This window comes from Acinonyx jubatus, chromosome C2 (genome assembly GCF_027475565.1).
Source record: "Acinonyx jubatus isolate Ajub_Pintada_27869175 chromosome C2, VMU_Ajub_asm_v1.0, whole genome shotgun sequence".
Classification (NCBI taxonomy): domain Eukaryota; kingdom Metazoa; phylum Chordata; class Mammalia; order Carnivora; family Felidae; genus Acinonyx; species Acinonyx jubatus.
Window position 1 is genome coordinate 53,210,209 of NC_069384.1, and position 10,865 is coordinate 53,221,073.

The 10,865-nt window shown below is 37.1% G+C and overlaps 1 long non-coding RNA gene across 4 annotated transcripts in view; it reads right to left on the reverse strand.

Moving 5' to 3' along the window:
* LOC128315167 (uncharacterized) overlaps nt 1-9,964 on the reverse strand; it is a 291,330-nt gene extending 281,366 nt beyond the window's left edge. For 2 of the 4 annotated variants that reach the window (XR_008297642.1, XR_008297641.1), the window contains exon 1: nt 7,365-9,964. This is a non-coding gene — a long non-coding RNA (uncharacterized LOC128315167). The remainder of the gene's footprint in view (nt 1-7,364) is intronic. The other 2 variants (XR_008297640.1, XR_008297643.1) reach the window with 2 other exon arrangements.
* Nucleotides 9,965-10,865: the final 901 nt, after the last annotated feature.

Genomic DNA, 10,865 nt, shown 5'->3' on the forward strand with positions numbered 1-10,865 from the left:
TTCCTCATACTTAATATGTAGATGTTTTCAATTATAATAAAGCATTACAAAATATTAAATACTTGTTTGCTAATCTTTTCAGGACAGTGACAAATTAAATACGATGCAAATATGTTTTCCCAGATTAGAACAAAAATAAAGGATTCAATTCAAAGAGTGAGAGAAAATCAGCATATCTTAATGTTTTAACAAACCATGATACTTCCTGCTCAAAATCCAAAATAATGATTAAAATGGAAAATTAGAATGGAGCATTCAACTGTCAACATAAGTAAGTATAAAAGTCTACAGGTCACCAAAGACTTTACCCATTCTATGACATCTAAACATCTCAACTTAATATTAAAATACAAAGTGATGTAATACTGAGAAAGGAACAGGGACATTTAGGCTACTTGAGTCCCTCAGGACAAACTAAACACAGCTGTGGAAGAAGCGTCTCAAGTGCTTCTAGTTTCTGAGAATATATTGGGCCACTTAATAGAACATCCTGGTATATTGTTTGCTTTCTGATAGCAAACAAGATAGGCTGATTGATTGAGTCACTCACAAGTATTCATTCCTTCAACAAATATTTATTGAAGGATTATCATGTCAGACACTGGGATAAAGTATTTTCTCACATCACTTAATTGAAATTCAACAAGTATTCTCAGGTTATAATGAGGATTAAATGAGTTAATATTTGTATAGTGTTTAAAACAGTGTGGGGCACATGGTGAGTGCTATATAAATGTTTGTTAAATAAATCATGTTGAGGAGTCAGTTGTAATATGATCTTTGTAGATGATTCTGGCATAAGAGACAGCAGTAGAGTCCTGAAATACCACCCAGGAAGCTAAGTATAGGAAACACCTAAGTCAATATATGCCCATACAAAAATCACCTGATGGTGAATTTCTTTGGAAAAATATTTTATGAGACTAGTATAACAGGTTTTACATTGCCTATAAACATTTATTTAGCATGTACTTATGAAACACTACATGCCAAGTACTGTCCTAACTGCTGTACATATAATAACTAACTTAATTCTCACAATAACCCTATTATACTATTATTACTCCACTTTACAGATGAGGAAACTGAAGCACAGAGAGGTTGAGAACCTTGCCAACATCATACAGGTAATAAGAGGCAGAGCCTAGATTCATAACCAGGTAGTCTGGCTCCAGAGTCCAGGTTCTTAAACGCTAACTTCAAATTATAAAGGGGCCAGCGTTTATTAGGATCCTCACGGGCTCTGTCTCTCTGAGTCAGAATTGTTCTATGAACATTGGCTCACTTGTCATGTACCACCATAACAGGAAAAAACCATAAACACAGATGCTACCCTACAAAAAGGGACAGTAAAGGACTTTGAGATACCCCTTGAATATACAGAAAATCAAAAAGGAGAAGTGAGGTGACAAGTGGAAGTTTGGGGCTAAAATGAGTCTTAAATTTCACAGGATCATAACTAATCACTTTTGGTATTCACACATATTTTGCAAGACTGAGAACCCATTAAGGATTGGTGAAGAGCACAGTAAGCATACCTATATCCTCCTCAAGTGAACAGAGAAAAATGCCTATCCCTTTGCCCTCGTCTCAGCCCTCTCCCTCAAATTAGTCCACTACAAACAAGGACATATCAGCCAACTACAGACCACAAGAGATAGTAAGTACCAACGACATGAAACACAACTTTTCCACACAAGATAAACTGCAACATTTGTGTTGGAATACTTTTGAAAGTTATCTTCAACTTAGAAATCTTGCCTAAGGCAAAGAAAGCAGACTTTTCTCAAACAGCCAAACATAAAAATGAATTTTAAAATGTGATAAATTTATCCCCCATCCTGAAGATCAAAGAGACACTTTGACAACTTACCAAGAACAATTAAAGCTAGAAAACTGACAATAATTTCTCTGCCTCGGAGAGAAAGATCAAGAAGGACCCATCCCAGTACCTTCCAAAGTACTAGTGAAGTTTGTTTCTCAACTTTTCCTACAGTTCAGCTCTAATTCGTGAAATAAGAGTTTAAGAGTGCATAGGCTTTCTAGAATGTTTGCAACCACAGATCCTGCCAACTGCTGCTTCCTCATTAGACGAGTACTTTTGTGAGCTTTTAAAGCTGGGATGTTAGTTCCTGGTTTGACAATAATTCAGTAAACAGAAAAACTTTAATGTGCTTTATGCCCAAAGCGGTCAAAACAGACATAGAGGTTTCAGGAGCCTGATGCCTGAGCCTCCCACAACTGCTCAGACAAACCACTTCTATCAATCATGATTATTTGGTGCCCCCCACTGGCCTTTCTGCAGCAATTTTATTTAGCTCTTCTAAGAAACTGAACAAAATTTCTAAACAAAAGTCCAGAGCGGAATCACAAAAATCTGCCTGTGAGAGAAACCTCATTTTGCCTGCACTTACAATATAATTTTTCCAATTCTCCAAGGCAAAAGAAAATTTGGCAGGGCTAACTGTGTGCTATTTCATAATGTGTTTAAGGTGATGTAAGTTTGCCTTATGTATTTTTATTTTTTAATTTTTTTTTCAACGTTTTTTATTTATTTTTGGGACAGAGGGAGACAGAGCATGAACGGGGGAGGGGCAGAGACAGAGGGAGACACAGAATCGGAAACAGGCTCCAGGCTCCGAGCCATCAGCCCAGAGCCTGACGCGGGGCTCGAACTCACGGACCGCGAGATCGTGACCTGGCTGAAGTCGGACGCCTAACCGACTGCGCCACCCAGGCGCCCCTGCCTTATGTATTTTTAAACATCCCTCAAGGAGATACAGAGGTCTATCAGTTCTTCACAGTTAAGATAGCTGCTAGGCTACCTAGGCTCCAGTCATGAGAGTGAGGCAATTTACTTAGGAGAAATCATTCTGTAAAACAGATAGCCTTAGAACATTAGGCAGTAAAAACCTGTATCATATATCAGGTTAAATAATGTTATTTATTAACCTTTATGCAATTCCTATCATTTTAAATTATTTACGAGCCTTCACCCAAGTCCCCTGGGGTTCTTAACTAGAGAGACACAAATTGTCTGGTCACAGAAAGCTTCCAGTACCTCAAAGTGAGTCTCTTCTCTATATCCAAGGACTCCTTCACTGTGGCCACTCCTGGGATAACCATGCTCCTTCTGTTAGGTTAACATGGTTTGACTGCTTTTGGGGATAACACACACACTGGTTTCCAGTTTATGTCACTGAGCACCTGGGCAATGGGACAGGGCATTCTTTCCATAGTTACCAAGAGAGAGCTGAACCAGCACAAGTACTAGAGATAAAGAGAAGAGATCAGGCCCTATGGGTTTTCCAGAGCAGTGCTAAGAATGTCAGATCCTGACAAGCAGGATGTCAAAGGGAACCGAAGCTGTAAAGGCAAGAAGGTGAAGAGCCAAGGAGGCTCCTTGTGGGAGACAGGTTACAATGCAGGAAGTCTTCATAGAGGGCTTTGAGTATTAGTGCCCGTCCTTGGCATGGCAGGCATGAAGATAGATCTAAAACTTACAGGGAAGATTACAGTGTATCTCTAATTCTTCTCCTCCTTTTATTTTTTTTTTATTTTTTAATTGAATCTAGTTGACACGCAAAGCTACTTTAGTTTTAGGTGTACAACAGAGTGATTCAGCAAACCAGTACATTATGTTATGCTCACCACAAGTATAGCTACCATCTGTCACCATATAACGCTACTGCATTACCACGGACTATATTCTCAATGCTGTACCTTTCATTCTCCTGACTTATTCATTCCATAACGGGAAGACTATACCTCCCACTTCCCCTTCACACATTTTGCCCATCCCCTCACCCCTTTCCCCTCTGGAAGCCATCAGTTTGTTCTCTGTATTTATGGATCTATTTCTGCTTTTTGTTTGTTTGCTTATTCAGTTGTTCTTTGGATTCCACATATAAGTGAAATCATATAGTCTTTGTCTTTCTCTAATTTACATCACTTAACAAAATTCCCTCTAGGTCTGCCCATGTTGTCACAAATAGCAAGAACTCATCCCTTTTATGGCTGAGTAATATTCCTCTGTATATTTACCACATCTTCTTTATCCATTTGTCTACTTATAAACATGTGGGTTGCTTCCATGTCTTGGCTGTTGTAAATAATGCTACAATAAACACAGAGGAACAGACTTTTTTTCCAAATTAGTGTTTTTGTGAATAGTAGTGGAATTACTGGATCATATAGTATTTCTAACTTTTTGAAGAACCTCCATACTGTTTTCCACAGTGGCTGTACCAATTTACATTCCTACCAACAGGGCATGAGGACTACTTTGTCTCCACATCCTTGCCAACAGTTAAATTATTTGTCTTTTTGTATCTAGATTTTCTTGACAGATGTAAGGTGATACCTCATTGTGATTTTGATGCATAATTCCTTGATGATTAGTTATGTTGAACATCTTCCCATGTGTCTGCTTCCCATCTATATGTCTTCTTTGGAAAAATGTCCATTCAGGTCCTTATTTTTATTCAGATGACTTCGTTTTTGGTTTTGAGCTATATAAGTTCTTTATGTTTGGATATTAACCCCTTATCAAATATATCATTTCCAAGTATCTTCTTCCATTCAGTGGTTTGCCTTTTCATTTTCTTAGTAGTTTCCTTTGCTGTGCAAAAACTTTTTATTTTGGTATAGCCCCAATAGTTGGTTTTTGCTTTTGTTTCCCTTGCCTGAGACTTATAAAGAAAAGCTGCTAAAGCTGATGTCAAATAAATGGCTGCCTATGGTTTTTTTTTTCTAGGAATTATATGGTTTCAGGTCTCATATTCAGGTCTTTAATCCATTTTGAATTTATTTTTGTGTATGGTATAAGAAAGTGGTCTGGTTTCATTCTTTTGCAAGTAGCTGTCTAGTTTTCCCAGCACCATTTATTGACAAGACCATCTTTTCCCTACTGTATATTTTCCTTTGTCAAGGATTAATTGACCATGTAAGTATGGGTTTATTTATGGGCTCTCTCTTCTGTTCCATTGATGTAGGTGTCTATTTTGGGCCAGTATCTTACTGTTTTGATTACTACAACTTTGTAGTATATCTTGAAATCTGGGATTATAATACCTCAACTATTGTTCTTTCTCAAGGTTGCTCTGGCTATTTGGGATCTTTTGTGGTTCTATACAAATTTTAGTATTATCTATTTTAGTTATGTGAAAAATGTTGTTGGTATTTTGATTGGGAATGCATTGAATCTATAGATTGCTTTTGGTAGTATGGACATATTAACAATATTAATTCTTCCAATTCCATGAGCATGGAATATCTTCCCATTTGTTTGTGTCATCTTCAATGCTTTTCATCAATATTTTATAGTTTTCAGAGTATAGGCCTTTCACCAACTTAGTTAAGTCTATTCCCAAGTATTTTATTCTTTTTAGTGCAATTGGAAGTAGAATTGTTTTCTTAATTTCTCTTTCTGCTATTTCATTATTAGTGCATAGAAACACAACTGACTTCTATGTGTTAATTTGTGTCCTGAAATTTTACTGAATTCATTTATTACTTTGAATAGGTTTTTGGTGGAATCTTTAAAGTTTTATCTATATAATATCATGTAATCTGCAAAGACTGACATTTTAACTTCATCCTTATCAATTTGGATACCTTTTATTTATTTTTCTTGTGTGATAGCTATGGCAAGAATTTGTAGTACTACACTGAATAAAAGTGGTAAGAGTGGAACATCATTGTCTTGTTCCTAATCTTAGGGGAAAAAAGCTCATAATTTTTTAGCATTAAGCATGATATTAGCTCTAAGTTTTTCATATATGGCCTTTGGTACGTTAAGGTATGTTCCCTCTAAACCCACTTTCTAATTCTTCGTTTCTTGCCATTTGTTCAGAGTTCTGAAATTCAGAGACTTCCTGGATTGAACATGCAACTGTTTCTTTTTTTCTAAGTGGTAAATATAAAACTGAAAAAGTTTCTGAGGAAAAAAGATCAATTACATTTTAGTCTTGGGAAAAGGAGTAAGTCATAGGCATAGCCATAGTACCTTTTCTGAAAACTTCTGAAGCAATTACATTTATACTCAGTAAATATTCTCATTTTGGGCATGTGGGGGCAGGGAAAGGAAGACAGTGATAAAATTAATCACAGTGAGGACTTAGCTTTAGTACTAAATTAGATCCTATAGAGACCAATTATTTACTTCTTCAACAAAAGACCAGATGGGCAGGAGAGCACATATGCACCATGCACTCACTAAACACTGAGTATCACAGTTTATAAGCCAAAGATGGTTCTAAAAAAAAAAAAAAAAACAGTTTTATTTTCCCTCAATATCATCTGTAAAGCAATACCTGGTAAAATTATTCAAGTAAATGACAATTTGATAAATAGTAATTCCCAGTAGTGAACAGTGGTGACATTTCCTCACTACAAGAATATTTTCTTGGGGAGAGGAGAGTAACTGAATCAGAAATCTGCTGACACTGAGATCACACAACCAAATTCCCTATCATAGCACTTATCACATCATGTTAGAGTTGCTTAATATCTTTACTAACTTTTGTAGATGGTATAATATTTGCTTTTATCCCCTATGCCCTTTGCAGGGTTTAACATATAATAAATAGGTCCTCAAATAATGTTTTCTTGGATTCAACTGAATGTCCCTTTAAAGGCCATTTTGCTCACTGATTTAATAAGGAATAGTAGACTGCACATACTGGTTTTACTGTTTCCCAGCTGGGTACTTTTTTTTTTTTTTTTTAAATAAAGGCGGGTCTGATCTAGGAAGTACTAGGTTAGTTCAGGTCAAACATTATAGTGTCATCTCAGAAAAAAAGTAGGCATCTTAGGCCAGGTGGACAGCTCTAAGTGTCCTGTCAATGACCCTATTTTAGCACACCCAGTGGGGAACAAAATTAATTATTTTACATTTGTCAAATGAAAAAGTGAAAATATAAAGCTATTTAAAATGTGAATACCCATATAAAAGGGAAAGAGATTGTGAGCCTCAAACTTAGGTTTTAACAAGGATTTCAAAACAGTTTTCTAATACTTCCAAGTCTTTTCTGGAAAATACAAGATGAGAATATGAGAGAATAATTTCCTCCAAAGTATACATGTAGAAATTGATACAGAAACACCATTTACTTGTGTCGTGATTCAAACAGTTGGCCCATTTAATGAGATAATTCATTTCAGTTTGTCTGGTTTCCCAAAGTCTAGTGCATCAGGACACACAAGACCCCAGTAAGCAGGTTGAAGACAATGCTCTAGTTCTATCTGATTCAGTGATCCTCTTCCAACATTATGTCCGTACTAAAGGGTACAATAATGAGTCAGATAGTTTTAGGTAACTCATCTCCCACCATCCTTTCCACCCAACAAGAAACATAACTCACCTGTCTTATGTGCAAAGAGGAAACACAACCTTGAATCACGAGTAGGTCCAGGAGCAGACACAGAGAGGCCTCTTAGAGTAGCCCCATCATATCCAATAGGCAAATCCATTCCAGATGACCAACAGTCCCTCAGTGCACAGACCAGGAATTCTGACACTATCCTCCTATCTAAGACATATGCCTATGGGAGCACAGATATTCTTAGGAATGATAACAACTATAAAATCATGTTTGATTTGATTCTATTTTCTGGCTTCCTGCTCTATGATGTTTGTACCAAATCAACCATGGCCTTTTGTAGGGGAAAAAGATGTCTGCAAGATTGATGACTTCCTTATCTCACTGCCCTTTCCATGCTGAAATTAATAAGAAAAGAAACTTTAAGTCATTAAAATTCTTCATGCAAGCACAGTCTCTTCCTGCTCTCTACTTCACACACTTTATCGCCTGTGAACGATTGTGAACTTGTAAGTTTCCAATCTAACCTCCTCAGGAAAGCCAATGCCACTGTCTACGGAATGGAAACTTCCCTCTCTCTTTAGACATTTTACGCAATTCCGAGGATGCAACAAATCTCATTTAGGAGCGGCACACCATCACCCACGTATTAACTTGTCACCCAGAGTAATAAAGTTCACAAACTCCATTTCATTTTTGTCTTCACCATGTTGCCTGATAATATAAAAAGGTGTCACATCCCTTTGATTTGTAGCTTGTGTGTTTGCGAAATAGCCTCTCCACAAACAACCTGACAAAGTCAAGGAAGCTGTATGACTTTTATTTCTTTAATGCCCAGGTCTATTTCCCAGTAAATATTCATGTGCATAAACATAAAAGTGTTCAATGAGGTGCAATCTTGGTAACTGCACAAATAGGAAAAAGTCAAAGCATGACTGTTCTAAGTGGGGTAGGATTTCTAGACTCACTGTCTGTATTAAAAGCAGTGACTCCAAATTACGTAGGGAGGTATAGCATTTGCAGATCTTTCAATTATTAAGAAAGATATCAAAAAATGCCACATTGGTCATATATAATTGAAAAATGGCTATCTACTCTTCCACAGCTTTCCTTAATTTAGGTGCCTTTTATGATATGCAAAATATATTTATACTTGATCCATTTTAACAGCTTGTTTCCTAATGAACATATTTGTGGTTCACTTTGACAGACACTTCACTGCCATTCTTTTACCACCATTATATAGGGAGAAAAGAATAGCAATCAATCACAGATGCTGTTTGGATTTCTAGCAACCATGTTTCCAGATAAATAATGGAGACTTTTTGTTGTGTGTTGTGTGTGTTAAGATCATCAGCTATTCCTCTCATCATTCATCATCTTAAATCTACATGGGGGTATCACAGCCTCTATCAAAGATATGATAAAATCCAACACTTCTTCTATGAAATAAAATAAGCATAAACAATTTTTTGTCTATAATTCAAAGGGCTCACAGGCTTCTAAAGTTCAGCAATCATGGATGATTTCAAGTTAAGAATCTCTGCTCTAGGGTTATACCATCATTTTAAGCAACCCATCATTGATTTTAAGCCATCATTATGGCAACAGTGTGGGGAATGGATTAGGATAAGACAAGAAAGGCTGCAGTGAAGGTGTGGAAGGCATTTGCCATTTTCATCAGAACCAGTGAGCAGTGAGGGTGGTTTGAACCAGGATGCAGGCAATAGAAAGTAAGAAAACTAGGAAACAGAATCAACAAAACATGTAGACTGAAAGGCTTTTCTTTTTTATACCTATGTAGAAAGAAAAATTTTAAAACCCTTAATCCTTAGTAACATCTGACAGCAAACAAGCAAACAAACAAATGAAAACATCAAGAGGGAACTTGGTCTTTGAAAAATGTTAAGGTATTTATTGCTGTGTCTTTATTTTACCCAAAACTAACCCTCTGCAAACTAGTAAAAAGAGATATCTGCAAAGAGTTTTTTTAGGTAGTTTGATTAGGTAATTTGGCTATGTGATTTTCTTGCAGAGTTCCTAAAGAAGGCTAGCTTCCAGTTACTCCACAGGCTGAGTTCTGCAGAGGTAGTAGTGCCAACAACACACTCTATTGTATTTATAGTGACTATAAAGGACAAATTCAAAGGAAAGTCTACATATAAATAAGTGAGATCCATAGGTGTTTCCCATCCACCCCTCCCAGCCTGGTGGTTATCATTACCACCACTACCATCACCCTCTATCACCCTCCCTAAAAGATGAAGAGGCTTATTCTCTGGAGAAATGAAACCTGAAGGCTTCAGACATAACTCGGGGGTAGGAGGTGGGAACATGGAGTGGACAATATGTAGAAGAATGAAGTTTCACAGTGAATACTGATCCCCAGGTACCTCCTTCTCCCTGTACATTAGAGGATTCCTCCCAGAAAAAAACAAAAACAATAGTCCCAAAAAGAAGACACCACAAATTTGAAAGCTCCTAATGAAAAGGCTAAGTCCTCTCAGAATAAGTCATCAGCAGATAAGCCTCTCTGACTCAAAGCTTTCAATCATCTTGCGATTGCCTCACTCTTAATACGAATAAATGCCCAAGGACAACTACAGAGGAAAAAGAGACAATGCAAGATATAATAAAGTGTTTTAAAAAACTTACCATTAACATTTTCTGAGAAATGAGTTTATATTAATAACAAAGAACAGAGTGCCATTGAAAAGGAACAATGGGATATAGGAAACACTTTAAAATTAAAAATACAATAGAGGCCTGGGTGCCTCAGTTGGTTGAGCATCCAACTTCGGCTCAGGTCATGATCTCATGGTTTGTGAGTTCAAGCCCTACATTGGGCTCTCTGCTGTCAGCCAGTAGCTCGCTTCAGATCCTCTGTACCCCACTCTCCCTGCTCCTCCCCCACTCATGCTCTCTCTCTCAAAAACAAAACATTTAAAAGAAATAAGATAGCTAAAATGTAAAACAAATCAATGAGAGGAAAAGAGAAAGATTCTGTTTTGTATATCAACTAGTATGCCTTCTTTGGTTGTGTTTGGCAACTAAGAAATTAAATACCTGTGAGATAATAAAAATATATACAATCGGCTCTGCCTCTTATTCCAGCCACAGAGCCTCCTAAAACCCTTGTAATTTCCTGGGACAAGAGTATTAGGAGCATATTTTTTTCTAATATTTGGTCTTTGACATCAGTTCCTGATGCAGGGTTCATAAAAGCCTTTAATTTCCTGGGTGATGCAAGCGTCTTTTGTTCTGAGGGGATTCTGGATGGCTCCTGGATGGGAGCTGGTCACTGGAAAAACCACACCATGACTAGAAACTTAGAATTTTCATCTCAAGCCCCTCATTCTTTAGTCATGGAGCTCATAACTGATGATGCCTGTGTGATGAAGCCTCCATAAAAATCCCAATAATATGGGGTTCAGAGAGTTTTCTGGTTGGTGAACACATCGATGTACCAGGCAAGTACACTCCAACTCCACAAGGACAGATACTAATGTGCTTGGGACCCTCCCAGATCTATTCTAGCAAATT